Source organism: Orcinus orca, chromosome X (assembly GCF_937001465.1).
Source record: "Orcinus orca chromosome X, mOrcOrc1.1, whole genome shotgun sequence".
In the NCBI taxonomy this organism is placed as follows: Eukaryota; Metazoa; Chordata; class Mammalia; order Artiodactyla; family Delphinidae; genus Orcinus; species Orcinus orca.
In genome coordinates, this window is record NC_064580.1 from 36,636,748 (window position 1) to 36,661,828 (window position 25,081).

Below are 25,081 nucleotides of genomic sequence, written 5' to 3' on the forward strand. Positions count from 1 at the left end.
GAGGAGTCAGTTACGAGCCAGTCAGAATATTTGTCTGTCCCTCTGTTGGTAACTTACACAGACGGATACAGTCTCCAAGTACAAAGTCGAGGGCTAGGAAAGTAAAAGTTTCCCGGTCACCTCCTCCTTCCCATACTCTATGTCCTCTTAGCAGACGGGGAGCTGAGCTGCTCTGATCCTCCTCCAGCCACTCGGAGTCTGGTCAGGTGACAGCCTCACTGTCCAGCTAGCGCTACAGCGTTGGTGGTGGTTCCAGCCGACGGCTGAGCAAGTGGTGGCACTTGCGGCTGGCCATTAACGCCAAATGGGGCCACTCTAATGGGCTCCCTTTGCTGGGAGCTGTTCAGATCTGCACTGGCGCCTGCCGGCTCCCCTGCCCAATCCTGCTTCCACCCTGCTCCTTTCAGGGCTGTTTCCCCAATAAACCCTTGACACTCCTGAGTCCATCTTACACCTGGTTCCCAAAGAACCCTCCCCAGAGGTAAAAACTGCTAACTCTTAGGGGTGTGTTCTTCCAGCCATTTTTTTTCTATTCATTTATGTACTTGTGTGTACGTATATCACCTAAAGATTTGTTATAATTCATTTTGTTTTTACATAAATGGGATCGTACCGTGTATGTGAACTATTCTACAATTTAAAACAATGTAGCACATCTTCATAAACAGTAGACATCAGTGCACGTAGGTATGTCTTTTTATTTGCTGTATACTATTCCACAGTACGGCGAGCCCATTGTTACTTAACCATTCTTATACTGCTAGATATTTGGGTTTTCTACCTTCTCTTATTAATAATGCTGCTAGGAGCGTGCTAGGAGCAGATTTCAAATAATAATAGCAATAAACTGAACACTATTCCAGACAGTTTATAAACCTGTATTAACCAAGCCTTTTTTGTGTTCTGATGCTTTGACATCTGGGGCTTTTGCTGACCCTGGAGGGACTGCCCCTCCCAGGATTTGCCAGTTCCTAGAGATAGTAAACAAACAACTTGTCTGAGTGTACCTTTCAAATGCAAACCAACCAATCCAGCACCTGCATCCCTCACCAGTGTCTGACTCTCACACTCCAGGCCACTATCCCCCTGCCCTGATCAGACAGCTAGGGACAGCCCCAGTGCCCTGGAGCCCACTGAGATTATTCCAACTAGCCGATCCTAAACCCGCTTACCCTGCCTTGCCTGTTCCTTTTCACAGAAACCACGATAAAGGCTCTTGCCCGCCAGTTCCCGTTCTCCCTCTGCTTCCTGACCAACCCCAGTGCTTCCCCGTGTGCCCCTCCCCCCGCGGCCTAGCCTGCCCCCTCCTCTTGGGATTTGTAAGTATAACCAATTATCTTCTCTATGGCCGTCATCGCCTGCTCTGTTGGCATCACCAGACCTGAATAACAATAAAACCTATGGGGCCTCCGAAACAGGAGGACCTCTCATTGGCAAGGTGGAACAAACATTTTCTTTTTCTCCCGAAGGTTCCAGAATGCTTTCACTTGTGAACTCTTTCTGGGCGAATGGAAGTGCTAAATGTGCTGGGTTACTTAGGGCAGACACAGAAAAGAACTTCCTGCTGAAGGCCTCAGGAATTTACCACTCACCAGGGCACGGCTCCACCCCTCGCTAAAGGAGGCCACGAGGTTCGCCCCTCCCCCGCAGGTCCCTGCAGACAGCTGAGGTCATCCTCACCTGAGAAGGGAGGAGGGGTGGGATTACCGCCCTCTCCGTTGCCCTGGGGCTCTGGGCCCGGTGACGCGGGGCGTCCTGGCGGAGGCTGGCCCATGTTCGCAGCTGCCTGCCGGGAGCCGGAGCCTGTCAGCTCGAGCGGCAGCGAGGGAAGACGTTTCTGACACAAAAGCCCAGGGGAATCCGCGGAGGAGCTGGGCTGTCATTACTTATTAACAATGGGCCTGATCCCCAGCCGGGCAGGCCCGGGGAAATAGCCTGTGGGGAGGCCGGCCTCCCCGCTACGAGGTGAATTAACACTTTCAGGGCAGGAGTGAGCTGTTCGGGGGGAGGGGGTCAATTGTCACATTTTTGCATGTAAGAGGGGCCATCCTTTACATACGAGGGGCGCGCTCGTCCTCATCTTCCCCTCCCCCTCTCGGTGTCCTCATTCTTCTCTTCCGTTCTCTTGCCCCCTCTGGTTTTAAGCCGGCAAACCCACAGGATGTGGGAGACTGCGCTCCTAGGGAAGAGGAAGATTTGAGCGTGCACGCAGCCAGAAACCTGGGGTTGACGTCCTGAGAGAGGGCCCGCGGAGGCCGGGAGAGGCAGCTGGAGCCGGCAGCTCCTGGTTGCAGACCAGGAAAGGTCAGCAAACTAGCTGGTCGTTAAAGCTGGTTATTGCCTATTTTCTCCCCCCGAGGGGTCCTGGGCTCCGGTGCCAGCACGCTCTGTCCCGGCTCCGCGATCTCAGGCGGGCAGAGCCACCCACCCGTGGTGTTGCAGGTCGGGTTTCCTGGGGAAGCAGATGCTGAGACGGAGATTAGCATGCGGGACATTTTGTTAGCATTCTAGGATCAGCACCTGGAGAAGGGAGGGGCTGGAAGCCGAAGCCAGCAAAGGAGGAAACTGAACTACAACGGTAGCCCGACGGAAGCCTCGGCTGACCCCACAGGGAGCTCCGGAGCTGGGGTGACCCTTCGGAGTGGTTCGGAACTGGGCTGGAGGGATGAGCCTCCGGAGGCTGGCGTGGGCTGCTCCAGAAGCCGGCATGGCCCTGGGCAGGGCGGTTTCTTCAGCCTTGGGGAAGGGCTGACAGCTGAAGTCAGGCTGCAGGCAGCCCTCCAGCAGCCGAGGGTGTAAGTCCTTCCTTCCGGAAGGGGGAACACAGCCGCTACCATCACCCTGCCTCCCCCGGAGGACGGCCGAACTGAGGCTTCGCCAAATCGCAACGGGGGCATTCCTCAGGATTCCTGCCTCCGCACAGAGGCCAGCCTGGCCTCCTTTCCTGCTGCATCTCCTCCCACCTCTCCTCCCATGCCTCTTTTCTTCCCTCTTCCCTGCAGGGGCTATTCCAGAGGTTTTCAAAATTTTAAAGGCCGTCCAATCCGGTGGGCCAGCGGAACTGCCCTAATTGAGGCCGAAGGTCAGGGAGCCCATCCCTCTGGCCACCGTTGTCTTGCTATAAAACACTTTGTAATCTGTAAAAAGCTGGCTGGCTGAACCCAGAGCATTTTTTTCCTTTCTAATTGGGCGGTTCCAAACTTCACCACAGGGGGTGCTAAATTGTCACGGGCTCTTTTATCTGTGTCGACGGGAGCAGGAAACGTACAGTTGTTATGTGTCTGTAATGTAAATTCCGTGTCCGGATGTATGTATCTGTTCGGTTTCATCTACTTTAGGAGAAGGTAGTCGGCCTAATTGGGGACACGCATTTAGGAATAGTCGGCCATTTTATCACGAGTCCTCGCTCCACAGCCCCCCAAGACCTGAGCTTCAATCAGCACCAGAGCTCTTGTTCATTAGTATAAAGGGCCTTAGAAACGAGTTCCCACTGGCGGAAGCAGTTCGAGGCGGGTGGATTGGTCAGGAATAGGAGCGGTACTTCAGCTCTTGCAGGTGCAGACCGGGAAAATCTGGTGTGCTCCGTGGTTGGTTCTCGTAGGAACGGCACCGTGGGCTTGATTCCTAAGTGGTCCTGCGTGCATCTAGCGGCTGATTTGGTGGACTGTGCGCGCCTGGAGTCGGACTAGAAGGTTAGAGAATCCCGCCGCAAGACTTCCCTTGCATTTGCCTCAGGCAGACTTTCCTGAGAGGCGGCTGCTGGAGCTTTTAAAGGATGGAGGGCTGGAACGTCACGGAATTTACAGAACCAGTTATGTGGCTGCTTTGCGTAGCTTGTTCAGAACTTGGCCTGAAGACTTCCTTTCACAATATCCTGGTGGCACGGTATGGAGAGAGGCCCTGCTCCCTCGCCCACCTCGAAAAAGGTACAGAGACTTACCAAAAAGAACCTAATGGGGTTTTTTGCAAGACCAAACTGGCTTAGGTCAATTAGCGCCAGCCTAAAACTCCACCCCAGATACTCTATAAAACCTTAATCAGCTGTGAATTCTCACCTTCTCACATCAATAACCACTGTACCTCCATATTCTCTCACGGTATGTATAATAGGGGTCTAATCCTTGCGTCCTCTGTCATAAGTTGTAAGGACTATATATATTGTGTTCTTAAACCCTGCCAAAAGAGGTTGGATTCACAAATTGGAGACTTATGTCTTGGGGTTGGGGGGAGGTTAAAAAAAAAAATCAGTGCTCAGAAGTGTCCGCAGCAGGGAGGCCCCTGGTGTTCCTTATCAGCAGAAGCGTTTATTAAGGGCCGGTGTGCACCGGGACCACGAACTGCACTGCCGCGTGTCTCCACGTTTCTAGCTCAGATGAAGCTTGACTAGGAGCAGTGTCCATCCACACATGGGTCCTGCACACAGATAATCAGTGCACAACTCAGGTGAGGAGATTAGATTAGATCATTAGATCTGACGGCTCGGAATGCTGGTTGCCTGCTGAGGAAGGGAACCAGGGCTGTGATTTACGTTCTCAACTTGGGTTAAATCTTCTCTCCCTACAGCCTGGTCCTGAGGGGTGGAGAGTCAAAGTCACCAGGAAACAGAGGGTTCTCAGCCAGCGCTATTGTGCTCACCTGTATCAGGTACGCCCCAATGCTCAAGACCTTAGAGCACAACTGGTTCTGAGTGTCTTTCCGTCCCTTTCGTGGACAAAGCGTTTTCACTGTCAATATCTGGTTGGACCTTTACAGCTGCTGAAAATGTGAGGGTTGCAGGGCAGACAGCTGCATCTCCTTGAGCTCATCAGTAGCTACCTCCCTTGTTGCTTGCTGATGGAAGTCCAGATTTTTCCTGATATTGGATGGCATTGTGTTCATGGAAGGCAATCTTAACCCCAGATGATTCATAATTAATTACCCTAAGCCAATCATGGTACAAACATTACTTCTTTTTTTTTCTTTTTTAAGAAAATTCTAGTTGATTTACCATGTTGTATTAGTTTCAGGTGTCCAGCACAGTGCTTCAGTTATACATATATATCTATTCTTTTTCAGATTCTTTTCCATTATATGTTATTACAGGCTATTGAATATAGTCCCCTGTGCTATACAGTAGGCCCTTGTTGTTTATCTATTGTATATATAGTAGTGTGTATATATCAATCCTAAGCTCCTAATTTGTCCCTTCCCCCCTTCCCCTTTGGCAACCATAAATTTGTTTTCTGTGTCTATGGGTCTACTTCTGTTTTGTAAATAAGTTCATTTGTGTCATTTTTTTAGATTCCACATATAAGTGATATAATGATATTTGTCTTTCTCTGTCTGGTTTACTTAGTATGATAATCTCTAGGTCCATCTGTGTTGCTGCAAATGGCATTATTTCGTTCTTTTTTACGGCTGAGTAATATTCCATTGTGTCTATACGCCACATCTTCTTTATCCATTCGTGTGTCGATGGACACTTAAGTTGCTTCCCTGTCTCGGCTATTGTAAATAGTGCTGGTATGCATATTGAGGTGCATGTATCTTTTCGAATTAGCATTTTCGTCTTTCCCGGATATATGCTCAGGAGTGGGATTGCTGGATCATATATGGTAACTCTAGTTTTTTTGCAAACATTACTTCGTGATGATTTAGTTTAGGGATGTCCCTGTCCGGGCCAATAGAGCTTAACAGGGATCCTGGTGGGGGGGTTTCTCAGAAGTATTTTTCTCCTCGAAGAAAGAGAAATGCTTATGGAGATTGCTGCCACCATCACCCATCCACGTTCTACAGCTTTCAAATGCTGTTGTAAGGATATGAGATATTGGAGCAGCAGCAGCCATTTTGTGACTGTGAGGGGATGATGGAACAGAAAGGTAGAAAGAGCCTGGCTCCTTGATGACCTCTTTGGCCGTCAAACCCAAGACCACCTGCCTCTGAGCTTCCTGTGTCATCTGGTCTTGTCCTTGGCTGTTCCAGACTCCAGGGCCACCTCCATTCTCGAGACCCAGCTTGTCTTGACTTCTACCACTTGCTCTCAAGGTGCCCAGAATTGGATCTGGGCACTTCGATCTGATCGGGTGGGCTCCGCGCCACACCACACGGGCCCACCAGCCCCGCTCGGGCTGGACAGAGTTCTCAGGCAGGATGCTTCATATTTTTCTGGGGTGCCGATTCCTGATCCAATCAGTGGTAACAGGGTAACAGCGTTACATGACACAAAACACAGGTAGCAGCTTATGCAAAAGGAACCTGGCTCTCCTTAAAATGGGGTTATGAGCATTGCAAGTGCCTGACATTTTCTCAGCACCAGTGTAGCCTCCCGAGAACAACTGGGAACTGCCTTCCTCCCCTCTCTCAACTCCTCTATGTGCCCCCTCCTTCCCTTCCCTTCCCTCGTTCCTTCATTCAGGAAACATTTCTTCATTGCCTACTGTTCCCGTTATCTATTGCTGTGTGATAGACAGTCCCCAAACTTAGTGGCTTCCGAAGAAAACCATTTTATTATATCTCACAACTCAGAATTCAGGCAGGGCTCGGCTGGGCAATTCTTTTTTTTTTTTTAATAAATAAATTTATTTATTGGCTGCATTGGGTCTTCGTTGCTGCGCGTGGGCTTTCTCTAGTTGCGGCGAGCGGGGGCTACTCTTCCTTGCGGTGCGCGGGCTTCTCGTTGCGGTGGCTTCTCTTGCTGTGGAGCACGGGCTCTAGGCACGTGGGCTGCAGTAGTTGTGGCACACGGGCTCAGTCGTTGTGGCTCGCGGGCTCTAGAGCGCAGGCTCAGTAGTTGTGGCGCACGGGCTTAGTTGCTCCACGGTATGTGGGATCTTCCCGGACCAGGGCTCGGACCCGTGTCCCCTGCATTGGCAGGTGGATTCTTAACCACTGCGCCACCAGGGAAGCCCCTGGGCAATTCTTTTGCTCCTCCTGGCATCGCTGTGATCACTCAGTGGTATTCGCTGGCTGCTGGGCTGGTCAGGAAGGTCAAGGTGGGCCATGACGAGTGCCTGGGCAGGAAAGGCTAGAACGTTTGGGTCACTGGGCTGCACTCCTTCTTTATGCCACTCCGGACCCCTCCAGTAGGTGAGTGTGACTTTGTATGTGGTGACTGTAAGCGTGAGCGCTGCAAGAGACAGGAATTGGAAGCTGCCAATCTCTTGCGGCCTGGGCACCAAAATGGGCACAGCATCCCTTCTACTGTACTCTATTCGTCAAAGAAGTCACAAAGGGGCTTCCCTGGTGGTGCAGTGGTTGAGAGTCCGCCTGCCGATGCAGGGGACGTGGGTTCGTGCCCCGGTCCGGGAAGATCCCATATACCGCGGAGCGGCTGGGCCCGCATACCACAAAAAAAAAAAAAAAAAAAAAAGAAGTCACAAAGGCCACCCAGATTGAAAGGGGGTGGGACGAGAGCCTAGTCTCTGTCCTATCTATGGGAGGAGTGTGAAAGCATGGGTGGCCAGCTTGAAGCTGTCACCTCTCCTATCTGCTGGGAATCGTGAGAGATGCTGTTAAGTAAAAGAGCGAATAACACGAGTACTGCTATTTCGTTCCCTTTTTCCTTCCTCTGGGTTAAGTCCAGATCTGGGGGTAGACGTTCCCATTTCCCCAAGTTACTAGAGAAATTCTGCTTGACATTGTAGTGGGGGTGAGCGCAGCAGGGAGATGAGAGACAGAATCTGGGCAGCGCAGGGCTACTCTTAGGAGGTCACGTGGGCTGGGGGGTGAGATCCAGGAGAGAAGACACTGCAGCTGAGATGACCGTGGCGAGGAAGGGCGTGCGGGGGTAGGGTGGCAAAGAGGAAGGCGCTGTGGCGATCCTCGGGAAGGGAGGACCTTGACGTCTGAATCTGAGTTCCTTCTAAAAGCAGAGCCTGAAAATGAAGACTTGGGTGCAGGGAGTTCCTTTGGGAGGTGACCCCCAGAAAGCATGGTGAAGGGGAGGGGAAGGAAATGAGTGAAGGGTGAGCTGAGGGGCAGGTGGGCTTCTGGGGCTCAATCGTGCTGGAGCCCCCGGGAGACTCTGCAGGAGCCGCTCCAGAGCTGTCAACTGAAGAGCAGCAAAGCTGTGGTATTTATACACCAAATTCCTTCTGTCGTTGATCAAGGGGTGATCCTAGCGTCTTAAGCTTCCAGTACTTTTGCCCCCCTCTGCACTGGTGACCATGCCAGGATAGTCACTGTGTCCGGGAGCTGCCTGTTGGTGACCTCCAGGGTGGCTATGAAGGTCTGCCGAAATGGCTTATGCTGAGAATTTCTAGTCCCTTTGCGTGGGACATGGACAGGGCCTCTGCCTCACACGCCTCCAGGGGGCGCCCCTCACATTGTCTTTCGTGTGAAGTGTGCCCCCCTGGATGTGCCCCGTAACGCCCCCTCCTCCACCTTCCCACGAATTCATCATTACAACCCACAAGGCCCACGAATGCTTTGGGAGCCAGCAGATTCTCTCTGAGGTACGTAACGAATGCCAAGTCCTAAGTCAAGGTCGGCTCTGGGCCAAAACAAAGACGCTGATGGGGACGAGTGGTGCATGCGGTTACCCTGGACTGGTCTCCGTGCAGCACAGAGTCCAGGAAGAAGGGGAAAGGAGCACCTTCATAAACACCAGGCCAACCTCTGGGACCCCTTTTCGTGTTTTCCAGTGCTTAAGAAACACATGGAGTACTTAATCCACTGAGGGCAGACCAAGTTAGCAGGTTCGTTCACCCTTTGTGGAGAAAGCGACTTGACCCCTCTGAGTTTGTCTCCCCATCTAGAGTCATCTCTGAGGCCTCTTAGTACCCTGGCAGGCTGTGATCTGTGATTCTACGGGGAAGGAGTGAGACGATGCGTCTCAGTGAACACTGGGAAGTTAAAAGTACTGTACAAACTGAAAGCTTTTATGCGACTGTAACTGTTATGGCAACACAGAGCGCTCTGTGGAAACAGCCTCCACCTCGGTTTATGTCCTCCTGTAGGAGCCCTGACCCCACGCTCCATCACCCTGCCTCCCAGACTCCTAGCAGGATCTCTGTGTCCCTGGTTACTCTATGAAACCTATGTTGAAAGACTCTGCCTTTCTAGTGGTCTCTTCTTGACAGGGGAAGAGGGCACCCCAGACCCCTAGTTCATCCATATGCCCTAGGATGCCTCGGGCCACACCACAAGGGGTCCATTCACCAGTTCATGCCCATTACTGCATTCTGCGTGGACTCTGATGGGTGTGTTGAGACAGGCAGGCCTTTTTGTTCCAACTGCCCTCGGTTAGGGGGCCTTTTCCAAGGTCCTGATTCTAAAATTATCTCTAGACTGCCTCCTTAGGATGCTCTTGGCTGCAGGTGACAGAAACCCCCAAGACAGGAAGAGCCCCAAGATGATACTTCAAGGCTCCTCTCCTCTCTAGTCCTCTCAACTCTGCCTTTCTGGGTATGTGTGTTCAGTTTCAGCCTCCAACTGGTCCCAAAAAGGCTGCTGAAGTTCCGGGCATCACATGCAGGTCCACAATCTCTAATAGCAAAGAACAGGCCCTTCCAGCCAGAAATGATATTCAAAATATTCAGCAACCAGTACAGCAGGGTATGGACCAGTGAGAAGAAACTCTAGCTATACTGGCATGGGCCTGCTGAATGTCAGTGTTTCCAAGGTTGCTTCTGTAAGAAGAAGGAGGGCCCCCACCAGAATTAGCTCATAGCTCATTGGCCGGCAGTGGATCACATGACCCCACCAGTTTCTGGGGTTTAGAATGGTAAAGATTTTGCCATGAATTGGGGATGGAATCCCCTTTCTTTTCTTTTCTTTCTTTTTTTTTTTTTTGCGGTATGCGGGCCTCTCACTGTTGTGGCCTCTCCCGTTGCGGAGGGCAGGCTCCGGACGCGCAGGCTCAGTGGCCATGGCTCACGGGCCCTGCTGTTCCGCGACATGTGGGATCTTCCTGGACCGGGGCCCGAACCCGTGTCCCCTGCATCGGCAGGCGGACTCTCAACCACTGCGCCACCAGGGAAGCCCGGAATCTCCTTTCTTGAAGGTGGACATGTGAATTAGATTCAAGTTCCTTTAGCAGGTTGGAGGCTGGGGGAACCCATCAATCTCACTTGCTTCCCAGGCTCACACCTCCCCACCATCACCCCTCTGAAATCAGACTCTTATGCCGGCCTCAGATCCACCGTTAAATCGACTTGAATATCTTGTGTGTGTGTTTTAACAAACTTTTTATTTTGAAAACACTGCAAACCTACAGATTTGAAATTGCAAGAATAGGGCCACAAACTCCCATATACACTTCACCCAGATTCACCCATTATTGACATTTTACCATATTTACTCTTTCTCTCTCTCCACACACACACACACACACACACACACACACACACACACACACACTCAGTTGTTGTTACTTTGGTGGAATAATTTAGTCAGTGGCAGACATCTTTTTTTTTTTTTGCTTTTTTTAAAAAACTTTTTATTTTATATTGGAGTATAGTTGATTAACAATGTTGTGACAGTTTCAGGTGTACAGCAAAGTGATTCAGTTACACATATACATGTATCCTTTTTTTTGTTGTTTGGCTGTGCTTGGTCTTTGTTGCGGCATGCAGGTTTCTCTTTAGTTGTGGCGCACAGGCGCAAGAGCACGTGGGCTCAGTAGTTGTGGCACGCAGGCTTAGTTTCCCTGCGGCATGTGGGATCTTAGTTCCCTGACCAGGGATCGAACCTGCGTCCCCTGCATTGGAAGATGGATTCTTAACCACTGCACCACCAGGGCAGTCCCCCATGTATCTATACTTTTTCAAATTCTTTTCCCATTTAGGTTGTTACATAACGTTGAGCAGAGTTCCCTATGCTATACAGTAGGTCCTTGTTGGTTATCCATTTAAAATATAGCAGTGTGGGGCTTCCCTGGTGGCACAGTGGTTAAGAATCCACCTGCCAATGCAGGGTACACGAGTTCAAGTCCTGGTCCGGGGAGATCCCACATGCCGCGGAGCAACTAAGCTCGTGTGCCACAACTACTGAGCCTGCGCCCTAGAGCCTGCGTGCCACGACTACTGATCCCGTGCGCCTAGAGCCCGTGCTCCACAACAAGAGAAGACACCGCAATGGAAAGCCCGCGCACGGCAACGAAGAGTAGCCCCCGCTCGCCACAACTAGAGAAAGCCCGCTGCAGCAACGAAGACCCAATGCAGCCATAAATCAATCAATCAATCAATCTAAAAAAAAAAAAAAATATATATATATATATATATATATATATAGCAGTGTGTACATGTCAATCCCAAACTCCCTATCTTCACTCCTAAATCTTAAGTGTGGTTCTCCAAAGAACAAAGACATTTGCTTACATAATCACAGTACAATGATCACATTCAGGAAATTGAACATTAATGCAATACTATTATCTAACACAGAGCAGATCTTCACAGTTCACCAGTTGTCCTGAAATTGTGCCCTTTAGTGATTGCTCTGCTCCAGGGTTTTATCCAGGATCACATATTATTTCTGGCCACCTGGTCACTTCACTCCCGTTCAGCCTGGACCAGCTCCTCAGCCTGAGCTTTGTTGTTCCTGATACTGACAGTTTTGAAAAGTACAGCCCCTTTTTGCAAAATGTCACTCAGTTTGGGTTTGTTTGATGTTTTCTTATGGTTAGATTCAACTGAGCATCTTGGTTTTGCCCCTTTGCTGCTTTCTGCAACTGAAAAGTGCTTTAAGCTTTTACGAAAGTTATCTTTATGATGTCTGCAAAGTATAAATATTATTCGGTTCAGTTAGGCCCATTTCATGGATGGACAGACTGAACACTTCTAAATGAGTCAATTTGGGAGAGCCTAGGATAAGTTTAATCGAAGAGGGCTTGTGACCAACCAGCAATTTCTGCTCAACTGTCTGCCTTTCTACCTCTCCCTTGCTCACACCCCGTCTCCCCTTCTCCTTGGGCTTAATTGATAGGTGAATTAATGAATGTTTGGCCAGGTGGGGGTGGGGGCAGGAGGCTGTTTAGAGCCTGCAGAGCTTGCTTTTTAGGTAAGGTGGGGATGAGTCTGCCAGCAGCCTTCCAGTGACAAGGGCATGATGGATTTCCCCCCATTCTTTTGATATCAGTGCTTTTGTTAGTTTGCATTTTATTCAGTGCCTTTTCTCTCGGCAACTCAAGGCCTTTTGCAGAGTCTTACGTAACGAAAAAGAATTCTGCAAGGTAGGCAGACCAGGCAAGGCCACAATACGTAAACCACATTCCTTATACACGCATGCAGCAGCCTTGCTGGGGCCCATCTGTGTTGGGGCAGCGACATTTGACATTTGTGGCACTTAGAGACCATAAGGGAGCAAAGACATAGGCAGAGGGGGATGCGGTTGCCTTTGCTAAGCTCCAAGGAGGCCCCTCTCCCTGTGCTTGGGTGACTGACTCTTAAATAAGAAAAGGGGGGACTTTAAGAGAGAGAGGTAAGGGAGGGAGGAATGATCAAAAGGAAGGAGTCAGTACATACAGGAAAAGGTGCTCAACAACCTTGGTCATCGGGAAATGTAAATTCAAACCACTCTGAGATCATAGTATACCCATCAGAATGACTAATACGTCAAAACTAATACTAAGTACCGGTAAGGATGGGTAGCGACTGGAACTTCATAGGCTGCTGATTGGCTAGAACTTGGCACAGCCATTATGGAAAACTGAACGGTAACCACTAAACTGAACAGATTCTCACCCTATGACCCAGCAGTTTCCCTCCTGGGGAAATACCCACAGATGAGTACATACGTTCACTAAAAGACCTGCAAAATAACGTTCATCACACTATTCCATTAGCCCCGAACTAGGGACTCCCCAAATGTTCATCAGAAGTACAAAGGATAAATAAAGTGTGGTGCGTTTATGTTGTGGGATATCATGCAGCAATGAAAAAGGACAACGTACTTCTTTGTATAATATATAGACACTCTCATGTACAGAATGTGGAGTGAAAGAAAACAGACAATAAAGACCGAATTCTGCATAATTTTATCTACATAAAGTTTAAAACCAGGCGAAAGTAATCTGTGGGGGCAGAAATGAGAAGAGTGGTTACCTACTGACTGGGAGGCATGAAGGGGCCATCTGGGGTGCTGGTAATGGTCTGTATCTTGACCTTGGTGCTGAAGAACACATGAGCTTACTTTGTAAGAATTCATTGAGCTGTACACTGATGACGTGATACTTCAAAAAAGTTTTATAATAAGGCAGGGAGGAGGAAGAGTTAGGGAAACACAGACGTGTCTCTGTTGGCGAGCAGGTTGGATTCCACTAACTGTCCTTGAATCCATTTGCTCCTTTATCCAAAGGGACCACCACTCACTCCACCTGTTCGTGGCAGCAGAGGTAGTATACCTTTTTATTTCCTGGCACTTAGCCTTCCATCAAAGTTTGTGGGCCAAAATTTCATAAGCAGAGGAGCTTCTATTCAGAGCAAGGCTAAGGGCATTAGCGATTTATGACTTCATTCATTGATTCATTCATTCAGCCATCAAAGACGATGAGTTATGTGATTCTGGACGCCTTTGGCTAGAACTATTCATTTCTAGATGTCCTCTCATCAGCAACAGGACATTTCAACCCATCTGGGGAAAAAGTCAGAGGTGGGATGGGGACTTTCAAAACTGCCTTCTATCCCATGTTCCCTAGATTTCTGAATTGGGAGGCTAATTCCTGCCAGAGTGGAAGATGACAAGGTAGTGACAGCTTTGAAAGAGGGTGTACTAGTTTCCCAGGGCCCCCATAACAAAGTACTGCAAACTGGGTGGTGTCAACAACAGAAATGTCTTGTCCCATCGTTCTGGGGGCTAGAAGTCCAAGATCGAGGTGTGGGCAGGGTTGGTTCCTTCTGAGGGTGTGAGGGAGAATCTGTCGCAGGCCTCTCGCCTAGATTCTAGTGGTTTACTGGCAATCTTTGGCGTTCCTTGGTGTGTGTCTGTCTCCAAATTTCCCCTTTTTATGAGGACACCAGTCATATTGGACTAGGGCCCACTCTAATGACCTCATTTTAACGTGATTACCTCTGCAAACCTTATATCCTTATAAGGTCACATTCTGAAGTACTGGGGGGTTAGGACTTCAACATACAAGCATATCTCGTTTATTGCACTTTGCTTTATCGTACCTCACAGATACTGTGTTTTTTACAAATTGAAGGTTTGTAGCAACCCTCGGTTGAACAGTGCCATTTTTCCAATAGCGTTTGCTCACTTTGTTTCTCTGAGTCGCATTTTGGTAATTCTTGCAATATTTCAAACTTCTTTACTGTTATTGTATTCATTATGGTGATCTGTGATCAGTGATCTTGGGTATTACTATTGTCATTGTTTCGGGGTGCCACGAACCGCACCCATGTAAGATGGCGAACTTAATCGATAAATGTTGTGTATGTGTTCTGATTGCTCCACTGCCTGGCCATTCCCCCATCTCTCCCCTTCTCCTTGGGCCTCCCTATTCCCAAGACACAACGATATCAAAATTAGGCCAATGAATAACGCTACAGTGGCTTCTAAATGGTCAAGTGAAAGGAAGGGTCGCACGTCTCTGACTTTAAATCAAAAGCTAGAAATGATGAACTTAGGAAGGCACGTCAGAGCCAAGATAGGCCGGAAGCTAGGCCTCTTGCATGAAACAGTTAGCCAAGTTGTGAATACAAAGGAAAAGTTCCTGAAGGAAATCAAAAGTGCTACTCCAGGGAACACACAAATGATAACAAAGCAAACAACCTTACTGCTGATATGGAGAAAGTTCTAGTGGTCTGGATAGAAGATCAAACCAACCACAACATTGCCTTAAGACAAAGCCTAATCCAGAGCAAGGCCCTAACTCTCTTCAATTCTATGAAGGCCGAGAGGGGTGAGAAAGCTGCAGAAGGAAAGTGTGAAGCTAGCAGAGGTTGGTTCACAAGACTGAAGGAGAGAAGCTGTCTCCAGAACATCAAAGTGCAAGGTGCAGCAACAAGGGCTGATATAGGAGCTGCAGCAAGTTACCCAGAAGATCCAGCTAAGACCATTAATGAAAGTGGTTACACCAAACAACCGATCTTCAATGTAGGCGAAACAGCCTTCTATTGGAAGAAGCTGCCATGTAGGACTCTCATAGCTAGAGAGGAGAAGTCAGTGCCTGGCTTCAGAGGACAGGGTGACTCTCTTGTTAGGAGCTAATGATGCAGCTGGCACCTTTAAGTTGAAACCAATGCTCATTTACCGTTCCGAAAATCCTAGGAGCCTGAAGAATTATGCTGAATCTACTCAGCCTCTGCTCTATAAATAGAACAACAAAGCCTGGATAATAGCACATCTGTTTACAACATGGTTTACTGAATATATGGAGCCCACGGTCGAGACCTACTGCTCAGAAAAAAAGATTTGTTTCAAAATATTATGGCTCATTGACAGTGTACCCAAATGCTCTGATGGAGATATGCGGTGAGATTCATGTTGTTTTCATGCCTGCTAACGTAACATCCATTCTGCGGCCCACGGATCGAGGAGTCATTTCGACTTTCAAGTCTTATTATTTGGGAAATACATTTCATAAGGCTATAGCTGCCACAGATAGTGATTCCTCTGATGGATCTGGGCAAAGCCAATTGAAGACCTTCTGGAAAGGATTCACCATTCTTGATGCCATTAAGAACTTTCGTGATTTGTGGGAAGAGGTCAAAATATCACATTAACAGGGATTTGGGAGAAGTTGATTCCAACCGTCTTGGATGACACTGGGGCGTTCAAGACTTCAGTGGAGGAAGGAACTGCAGATGTGGTGGAAATAGCAAGAGAACTAGAATTAGAAGTGGAGCCTGAAGATGTGTCTGAGTTGCTGCAATCTCATGATAAAACTGTAACGGATGAGGAGTTGCTTCTTATGGGTGAACAAAGAAAGTGGTTTCTAGACATGGAAACTACTCCTGGCAGAGATGCTGTGAAGATTACTGAAATGACAACAAAGGATTTAGAATATTACATAAACTTAGTTGATAAAGCAGCGGCAGGGTTTGAGAGGACTGACTCCAGTTTTTGAAAGAAGTTCTACTGTGGGTAAAATGCTATCAAACAGCATTATATGCTACAGAGAAATCGTTTGTGAAAGGAAGAGTCGATTGACGTGGCAGACTTCATTGTCTCATTTTAAGAAATTGCCACGGACACCCCAACCTTCAGCTACTACCACCCTGCTCAGTCAGCAGCCGTCAGCATAGAGGCAAGACCCTCCACCAGCAAAAAGGTTACGACTCACAGGAGACTCAGATGATGGTTTGCGTTTTTTGAGCAATGACGTATTTTTACATTAAGATATGTACATTTTTAAAGACATAGTGCTATTGCACCACTTAACACATTATTGCCCCGGGGGATTTTTGCAGAAACTAACGCCTGTGGCCGGCGATTTGTTCTGTAAGTGAATATTGAAACACCCACGTTTGAGTAAATATCAACAACATTTTTGCACTTAATGTATTTATTTGAAACTTTGAACATGTCTTACTAAAGCATTCTAATATTTCGTTAGAGTGTGATAGGCGGTATAGCAGGCACCTCTGTGCAGGGGAACAGAACATCTATTACAAACATGCCGTGTTTCACTGTGCTTTCCCCTGGAAGAGCAGACTCTAAACTTTCTGGCGGCTTTTTTTTATTTTAGTCCTGTGGGTATTATTTCCTCTAGAAGATGTTCGTTTATTTTACCTGGTGGTCGACAGGGTGGGTCTTTGCAGGGGGCTCTTTCAGAAATGCCACAAGAAGGACCAGGTGCGGGACTACCACTACGTTCACCAGGATTGTCAGTTACCCATTCTCTAACAAAAATTGCTTGTAAGTCTTTTTATTCTGTGCACTAAGGCTACAATAAATTTTTCTTTTTTTTTTTTTTTTTTTTTTTTGCGGTATACGGGCCTCTCACTGTTGTGGCCTCTCACTGTTGTGGCCTCTCCCGTTGCGGAGCGCGGGCTCCGGACGCGCAGGTTCAGCGGCCATGGCTCACGGGCCCAGCCGCTCCGCGGCATGTGGGATCTTCCCAGACCAGGGCGCGAACCCGTGTCCCCTGCATCGGCAGGAGGACTCTCAACCACTGCGCCACCAGGGAAGCCCAGGCTACAATAAATTTTAAACGCATTGAATACACCACAATTAATCAAATAGAAACCCACTTTCTTATACCATTTTTGAGTTTTCCAGAGGATATTGGAGTTTGCCAGATATTGATCAGATCGATCAGCTCCTTTCATATATTTGTCGTACTCTAATATACAAGTGGGCTTAGTTATCTGATGGCCAGTCCTCCTGTCTAACTTTCCTGTAGATGCTGTGGAGGAGTCATGAATAATGTCGCCATGCGGACTAACCTCTTGTCTTTCCATATAAGAATCACTTCTCCCTTCTGTAAGAATGTCATTTCTCCCCTCTGTAGATTTTTAGCTTTCTCCTTTAATTGGTTTGGTAGACCACGACTCTCTCTTATAGTCCCACAAACTCTGGTTTTATTTTTCAACAATATTTCAGATGTGGACACACTGTTGTAATGATTGTCTTGGTAAATATGGTGCCATGAACCAAGATAAGGTTGTAGGACCGATAATATTGTTTCTTGCAGTTTCTTTCCTTCACCCGTGTAAATCTCAAGGTTGCGTATATATCCAGTTTCACTTTCGCTAAGCACCCTGACCAAAATTCCATATCTTGTAAGTTTTCCGGGATTATAGGTTTTGAATCTGAGTCGTCCTCTCCACTTTATCTTTGCCTCCTCAAGTGATAGCCTTGTTTGGGTATATAGATCGGTTGAAATTTTGGTAGAAAATAATACGAAAGAGATTTAACTTTCGAAATTCTGTCTGCAGGAAGCGGAGCTTCTGAGTTATCGTTAAAGTGAGGAAATGTCATTATTTGTTTGAACCTTCTTCTCGTCATAATCTTTGGAAAGGTAGGTGTTTCAAGTAAGGGATCAGTTGGCCAATATTCTTTCCAGTGTGACTTTCTTACTTGTCCCATGAAAATTACTAATCCAAGAAACTTCTCCGTGTCACTATTGGTTACATCAGTCCATTTTAAAGCCTTATCATACTTTTTATATGATTTTTCATTGGGTTGGTGATACAAGTTTGTTTGAGAAGCGACCAACTTGAAAAAGCCGTTCCAAAAATTAATTCTGTTGTTTTACTAACACTTTGCAGGTTATTATATTCAATAGTTACACCTGACACACCTGTAAAGTCTTCTAATTTTCGTGAAATGTGAAGTCTTCGAATTTTCAATCCACTCTTCTGTAGAAGCAAAGGAGCATTCTCCAGCACCGTGAGTTTCATTTTCATTTTCCGTATCAGAATCAATCACTAAGGTTTTTTGTCTTTTGTTTGGTCTAATATTCACATTGTCTGAATCAGAACTATATTCTGAAGAACTGTCATCTTCTGAGATGCTAGTATATATGTTGCTCGGACAATCAGAGAAAGTATTGGTATCTGCATAAAATTCACCAGGAAATTTTTCTTCACTCCAAACTTTGCGACGCGTCATTTTTGAAAATTTTACGGTAGTAAACTTGCATTTATAATATACACAAGGTTGGAACAAAAACCTAAAGGAGCAAAATGTGAATGATAGTGAGAATCATAAGTTGTATAATGGACCCTTGATCAATTTCAAGCTCTGACAGCTTCGCATGGTGATGTTAATTGTATCACTCTCTAAAAACGTATTGATATGTCTCCGGTCAATAAGGTTCGGGTAGCAAAAGATGTATTAATACGTCTCCAGTCAATAGATTGTTAATTGACTATAGTGTAGTGTAAACGTAACTTTCATATGCAATGGCAAACCAAAAATGGGTGTGACTTGCTTTATTGTAATATTCACTTTATTGCGGTGGTCTAGAGCCAAACCCAAAGTATCTCCGAAGTCTGCCTGTATATTTTGGTGGGGGATACAATTTAGCCAGAGGGGATGACTCCATTCAACACTGTCCTTCCCTGTCCCAACACTGTGTCTGGCTGATGAGGGACTGGTAGCTTCTTCTTTTTCTTTTTAAATTTAATTTTCATTCTATATTGGAGTATAGTTGATTTACAATGTTGTGTTAGTTTCAGGTGTACAGCAAAGTGATTCAGTTATTCACATACATATAGCCATTCTTTTTCAGATTCTTTTCCCATATAGGTTATTACAGATTATTGAGTAGAGTTCCCTGTGCTATACAGTAGGTCCTTGTTGGTTAACTATTTTATATATAGTAGTGTGTATATGTTAATCCCAATTCCTAATTTATCCCTCCCCCCTCCTTTGGTAACATAAGTTTGTTTTTGAAATCTGTGAGTCTGTTTCTGTTTTGTAAATAAGTTCGTTTGTATCATTTTTTCAGATTCCACATATAAGTGATATCATGTGATATTTGTCTTTCTCTATCTGACTTACTTCACTTAGTATGGTAATCCCTAGGTCCATCCATGTTGCTGCAAATGGCATTATTTCATTCCTTTTCATGGCTGAATAATATTCCGTTGTATTTATTTACCACATCTTCTTTATCCATTCCTCTGTCAATGGACATTTAGGTTGCTTCCATGTCTTGGCTCTTGTAAATAGTGCTTCAATGAACGTTGGGTGCATGTATCTTTTCGAATTATGGTTTTCCCTGGATATATGCCCAGGAGTGGGATTGCTGGATCATATGGTAGTTCTATTTTTAGTTTTTTTAAGGAACTTCCATACTGTTCTCCATAATAATTGTACCAGTTTACATTCCCACGAACAGTGTAGGAAGGTTCCGTTTTCTCCATGCCCTCTCCGCATTTATTGTTTGTAGACTTTTTGATGATGGCCACTCTGACCAGTGTGAAATGATACCTCATTGTAGTTTTGATTTGCGTTTCTCTAATAATTAGTGATGTTGTGCAGCTTTTCATGTGCTTTTTGGCCATCTGTATGTCTTCTTTGGAGAAATGTCTATTTAGGTTTTCTGCCCATTTTTTTATTGGGTTGTTTGTTTTTTTGATATTGAGCTGCATGAGCTGTTTGTATATTTTGGAGATTAATCCCTTGTTGGTTGCTTCATGTGCAAATATTTTCTCCCATTCTGTGGGTCGTCTTTTTGTTTTGTTTACAGTTTCCTTTGCTGTGCAAAACGTTTTAAGTTTCATTAGGTCCCATTTGTTTATTTTTATTTCCCATTTCTCTAGGAGATGGGTCAAAAAGGATCTTGCTGTGATTTATGTTATAGAGTGTTCTGCCTATGTTTTCCTCTAAGAGTTTTATAGTATCCGGTCTTACATTTAGGTCTTTAATCCATTTTGAGTTTATTTTTGTGTATGGAATTAGAGAATGTTCTAGTTTCATTCTTTTACATGTAGCTGTCCAGTTTTCCCAGCACCACTTATTGAAGAGACTGTCTTTTCTCCATTGTATTGTCTTGCCTTCTTTGTTGTCGATTAATTGACCATAGGTGTCTGGATTTATTTCTGGGCTTTCTATCCTGTTCCATTGATCTATATGTCTGTTTTTGTGCCAGTACCATACTGTTTTGATGACTGTAGCTTTGTAGTATAGTTGAAGTCAGGGAGCCTGATTCCTCCAGCTTCATTTTTCTTTCTCAGAATTGCTTTGGCTATTCGGGGTCTTTTGTCAGTAACTTGTTAAGCATGTGGGGAGGGGAAAATGGTTGGCCTGAAGGAGAATTAAAGTGTCCCCCAGAGAGAAGGAGGAAAAGCTATGGAAACATCATCATGGCTGCAGGCACAGGCTCAGAAGCCAGGCAGGTTTTGGTTCAAATTCTGGTTCCACGTATGGACCCCCACTCTTACTGTATGACCTTGAACAAGTTAAAGTTAGGTTCTTTAAGCCTCTGTGTCCCCATCTCTAAAGTTGGGACTCGACTTCCCACTTCCCAGGGTAGTCCTAGGGCTCAGCTTCGATCGTACATGTGAGGTGTATTTTGCTGGGCTTCATGCCGGACAGCACATAAGCAAGCGAGGAATTATTGTTTGGTCCTGGAAGAGACTCAAGGAGGGCAGAAACGTTCAGTCGGGGTTGTAGTAGCTGTGGAGAGAGCAGTTTTAAAATGATTAACCATTTTTTCAGTGATTTAAGGCATATAGGGGTCTGTTTTTTAAAATGCAAACCCCGTAGAAGGGTTCAAGGTGAAAAGGGCCTCTCCGCAGTATATGCCCTAGGCCTTCAGGCCCACATCCCTAGAATTTTTTTTGATACACAGATGGGACCACAGCAGATGCTATCTGTCGTACCCACTCACCTCCCCTGGATCACCTCCACCCACTCCCAGAGGCACCTGCAGACATTTCTATCAAAGTTTACCTCTTCCTGTATCTCTCTGTGTCAGGATGATCGCTGGCCAAGGAGATATCTGCTGGAACTTGGGGTTGGCTGGAAGTAAGTGTCCAGGAATGAATGCCCCTCGACCAATGAAGGACTGGAGTTGGTGGATAAATACCCCAGCTTCCTAGCCCCTTGGTGGCATGGTCCTGAGGCGCGTTCCACACAGACCCTTAGAGGGTCCCCATGGGACTGAGCCCCAGATGCCTACGGCAGGAACCCACTCACTGATACAGCCTTTATCGGCATCCCCCCGCCATGTCTTGCTTCCCCCTTCCTCACTGTGCTTCCTGGATCACCTCCCAAATAATGACATGCACCCAGATTCTTGTCTCAAGGTGTGCTTTGGGGGAAATCCAACGAAAACTGGGACAATACTGTCGCACACTGTCTGCACGGAACATTCTTCAGCCAGCAGTATGGCTCCCAGACCTTTTCCCATCAGCACATACTGAAGGTCTGTTTATCATTCGAAAGTCTGGGTGCGCCATGTTTAATTTAGCCAGTCCTCTTCCGATGGACATTTAGGTTGCTTCCAGGTTTGGCCTGTTATGAACAATGCAGCAATGAGCAGCTCCGTGCACGTATCTTTCTGCAAATGGGCAAATCGATCTGAAGGATTACTTTCTAGAAGTTCAATTGCTAGGTCAAAAGCTAAGGGAACAGTTTAGCTCAGGACCCGAGGGTGGAGCTGGAGTTCAAGATTGGAGGTGACAGCAGTAGAGTGGCTCAAGCCTGGGGACACTGTTTGCAGTAAGGAACCAGCATGCCTGAAGAGGGCCTGCCCGCCAGGAGATTCTACCCAAGGGTCTCTGTGCATTTGCAGGGGGCTTCCGTGTGCTCTTTATGCTGGGTGGTGGGCCCACTGCGGCAGAAGGGGCTTCCCTTCTGCTTCCCCTGGAGTCAGTGTTTCCAAGAAGAATCCCACCGTCCGTTTCACCTGCCCACACCCCGCTGCCACGTTCATGCCGTATAGTTGTTTTTCGAGCCAAAGTCTCCATTATTCAGATGAAGAACGACTTGTTTTGAGAGAACGCACTTCTGAGATCTTCCTTCCGGCTGATGAAATTAATTTTGAAGGTAGGAGGAATCGGGGAGGAGGCCAGGAACGAGTCCATAGCACATGCAGGGAGTGTTTTCTGTAATTTGGCGACTCTTTCCACTCGTGTACACTTACAGCGTTTGCCTGCTCATAAGCCTGTGCAGAAAACAAATTTTAAAAGCATCAGAATACTTCTTTGTTCTCCTCTCGAGTTATTTTCTGGCTGCTGGCTGCCTACTTGATCTCACCTTAAGATGCAGAGAAAGGTGCCCCAGACCTTGCTCTGGGGACTTGAACTATCAGAGAGATGAGACGACCAAGGCTGGAAGCAGCAATGGCAACCACTGCTCAGCAGGTCAAGGTTAAGGGCAGAGAGGAGGGAAAGGAGTACTCTTTCCCTGTCTTTTCCTTTTTCTTCTTTCTCTGGTGTTTCCTTTTCATCCTCTTTGTTTCCCTTTGTCATTGGAGGCGGGGAGCAGGGGCAGAGACGACACACACCACGCAGCCAGGACTCATGTGGCCTTAGGGGATGTTCTCTCAGCTGCATGGGGACCATCCCACTCCTGGAGCTGTGAGTCATGGGGTCTGGAGAGAGAGGTGGCAAAGGGAGCTGGTCCTTCCTGGCACCCCGGCAGAAGTGGGAAGTTGAATTCTGACCCTGTTGCCGAAGGTGTGCAATTCAAAGGAGGGATGTGGTCAGAAGTGATTGGGAGAGGTGGTGATGCTGAGCGGCGACCTTATTTATTGAGCGCTGACCCCCTGCCAGTCCCGTGTCATCAGACAGCCCACAGTTCTCTTCCTTCATATCCAAGGGAAGCCACTGTGGCTGAAGCGTGGCTGAGGAATCTCAGACGTGCACAGTCTCCAGGTGGCTGCAAATCCCGCCCCTCCCCCAGCTCCTGCTGCCCGTCTTTCGCGCTCCTGACTCCCCCGTTGAGAAGCAGTAGAGTAGCTGGGAACGGGGACTCCGGAGCCGCACCGTCTAGGCTAGAATCCCAGCACTGCCACTGACCAGCTCTGAGACCTTGAACGAGTTACGTAACTGCCCGTGCCTGTTTCCTCCTCTGGTTGCTGTGAGGGTCAGTGTTTGAGAACTGATTCTAACAGTGCCTGACGCATGCTCAGCACTGAGTATAAGAAGTGTTTGTTAAATTAAAGTGGTGGTGTGGCCCCCTGGCCTGTGAAATGTAGCAGCCTTGTACTGAAGGTTTGGAGGTGATGGTGGGCGGTCACAGGACAGTGAAGGACGAGAAGCCACCTAAGGACGGACACACCAAATCTACAGCTACACGTGGAACCGTTTCCTCAGAAAACTAGCTGAGCAGCTCCTTCACGTCAGCAAACCAGAAAAGAGCCACATCGAGGAGGGAAGGACGGGACTTCCCCGGCGGTCCAGTGCTTAGGACTGTGCTTGCAGTGCCGGAGGCCTGGGTTTAATCCCTGGTTCGGGAACTAGGATCCTGCAAGCCGTGCTGCACAGCCAGAAAAAAGGAGGGAAGGAAAGGCTGAGACACACTGTCACCATAAACCCCACCCTGGCATGGCGACCCACCATCAGGAGGGAACTCACAAGCCCGGAGCTTCTCCCTGAGGAGTGAAGGGTTTAAACCCCACATCGGGAACCCCAACTTTTAAGACCTGCACCGGAGCTATGAGTCCGCGAAACACCTGGCTTTGAATGTCTATGGGGCGCGCATCCACGAGACCCAAAGGTCCATAGCAAACCGAGAAAGAGCTCTCAAAGGGCCCATGTGCAGAAGGAACTTCAAAGCGAATGTCCCACAATATCCTGGCTGACTGCCCTCATTAGGCATCCATCTCTGGCCTCTGTCACCTAAGCCTCCGAGGGCTGCAGTTTTGCAGTTTACTTCCTCTCCCTTTTGAGACCTTTCTCCCTCCAACTCTCTTGCCCAAGCCTGGAGGAGTCTCCGCCTGCCTGTGGAAAACTCAAATTTCTCATGTCTCTGGTCCCAGAGCAAGTTATCTCCCTGTGTTCCAACTTCTCCATTCTGGGTGCTGGCCTGCTGTGGTCCTTCTTCGTGAAAACGTTGATGTGTTTTCCTGAGCGGAAGCCCCATCCACCCTGGGTCTCCATCCTTAGTGACCTATACGTGATCTTAGTTAATCTTAATGATGCTGAGTTCTGCGGTTACCCATTTTATAGCTGAGTAGATAATGACCTAAAGAGATTGTCACAGAACCACTTGGTCATGGAGCTAAGGTTCAAACCCAGCTCTGTCTGCCTGCTCCTAACCATATAAGGACCCCGTATTGCCTTCCCATCCCCCAAAAAAACGATTTTAAAGGAGACCAGAATTTCTGTGCCTTACTCTCTGAGTGACCCTAGGTTCCGCTAAAAACACTATTGCTCCTACCACTATGCAAAACAGTATGGCGGTTTCTCAAAAATTAAAAATACAACTACCGGCTGATCCAGCAATTCCACTTCTGGGTATTTATGCAGAAGAGTTGAAAGCAGAGAAGAGAGATTTTTCACACCCATGTTCATAGCAGCATTATTCACGGTAGCCAAGAGGTGGATGCAACCCAAGTGTCCAACAAAGGATGAGTGGATAAACAAAATGTGGTCTGTCCACACAATGGAATATTATTCAGCCTTAGAAAGGAAGGAAATTCTGCCATGTGCCGCTACGTAGATAAACCCTGAGAACGGTATGCTAAATAAAAGAAGCCAATCCCATAAAAACAGACTGTATGATTCCACTTGTATGACGTAGCTTGAATGGTCAAATC

At 47.3% G+C, this 25,081-nt stretch overlaps 1 long non-coding RNA gene across 2 annotated transcripts in view; it reads left to right on the top strand.

Moving 5' to 3' along the window:
- The window catches only part of LOC117197250 (uncharacterized), a 164,598-nt gene extending 145,790 nt beyond the window's left edge, over positions 1 to 18,808 (top strand). The window contains exons 4-7 of one of the 2 annotated variants that reach the window (XR_007474845.1): positions 1,199 to 1,319; positions 4,564 to 4,644; positions 17,802 to 17,884; positions 18,135 to 18,808. This is a non-coding gene — a long non-coding RNA (uncharacterized LOC117197250). The remainder of the gene's footprint in view (positions 1 to 1,198; positions 1,320 to 4,563; positions 4,645 to 17,801; positions 17,885 to 18,134) is intronic. The other variant, XR_007474844.1, reaches the window with a different exon arrangement.
- Positions 18,809 to 25,081: the final 6,273 nt, after the last annotated feature.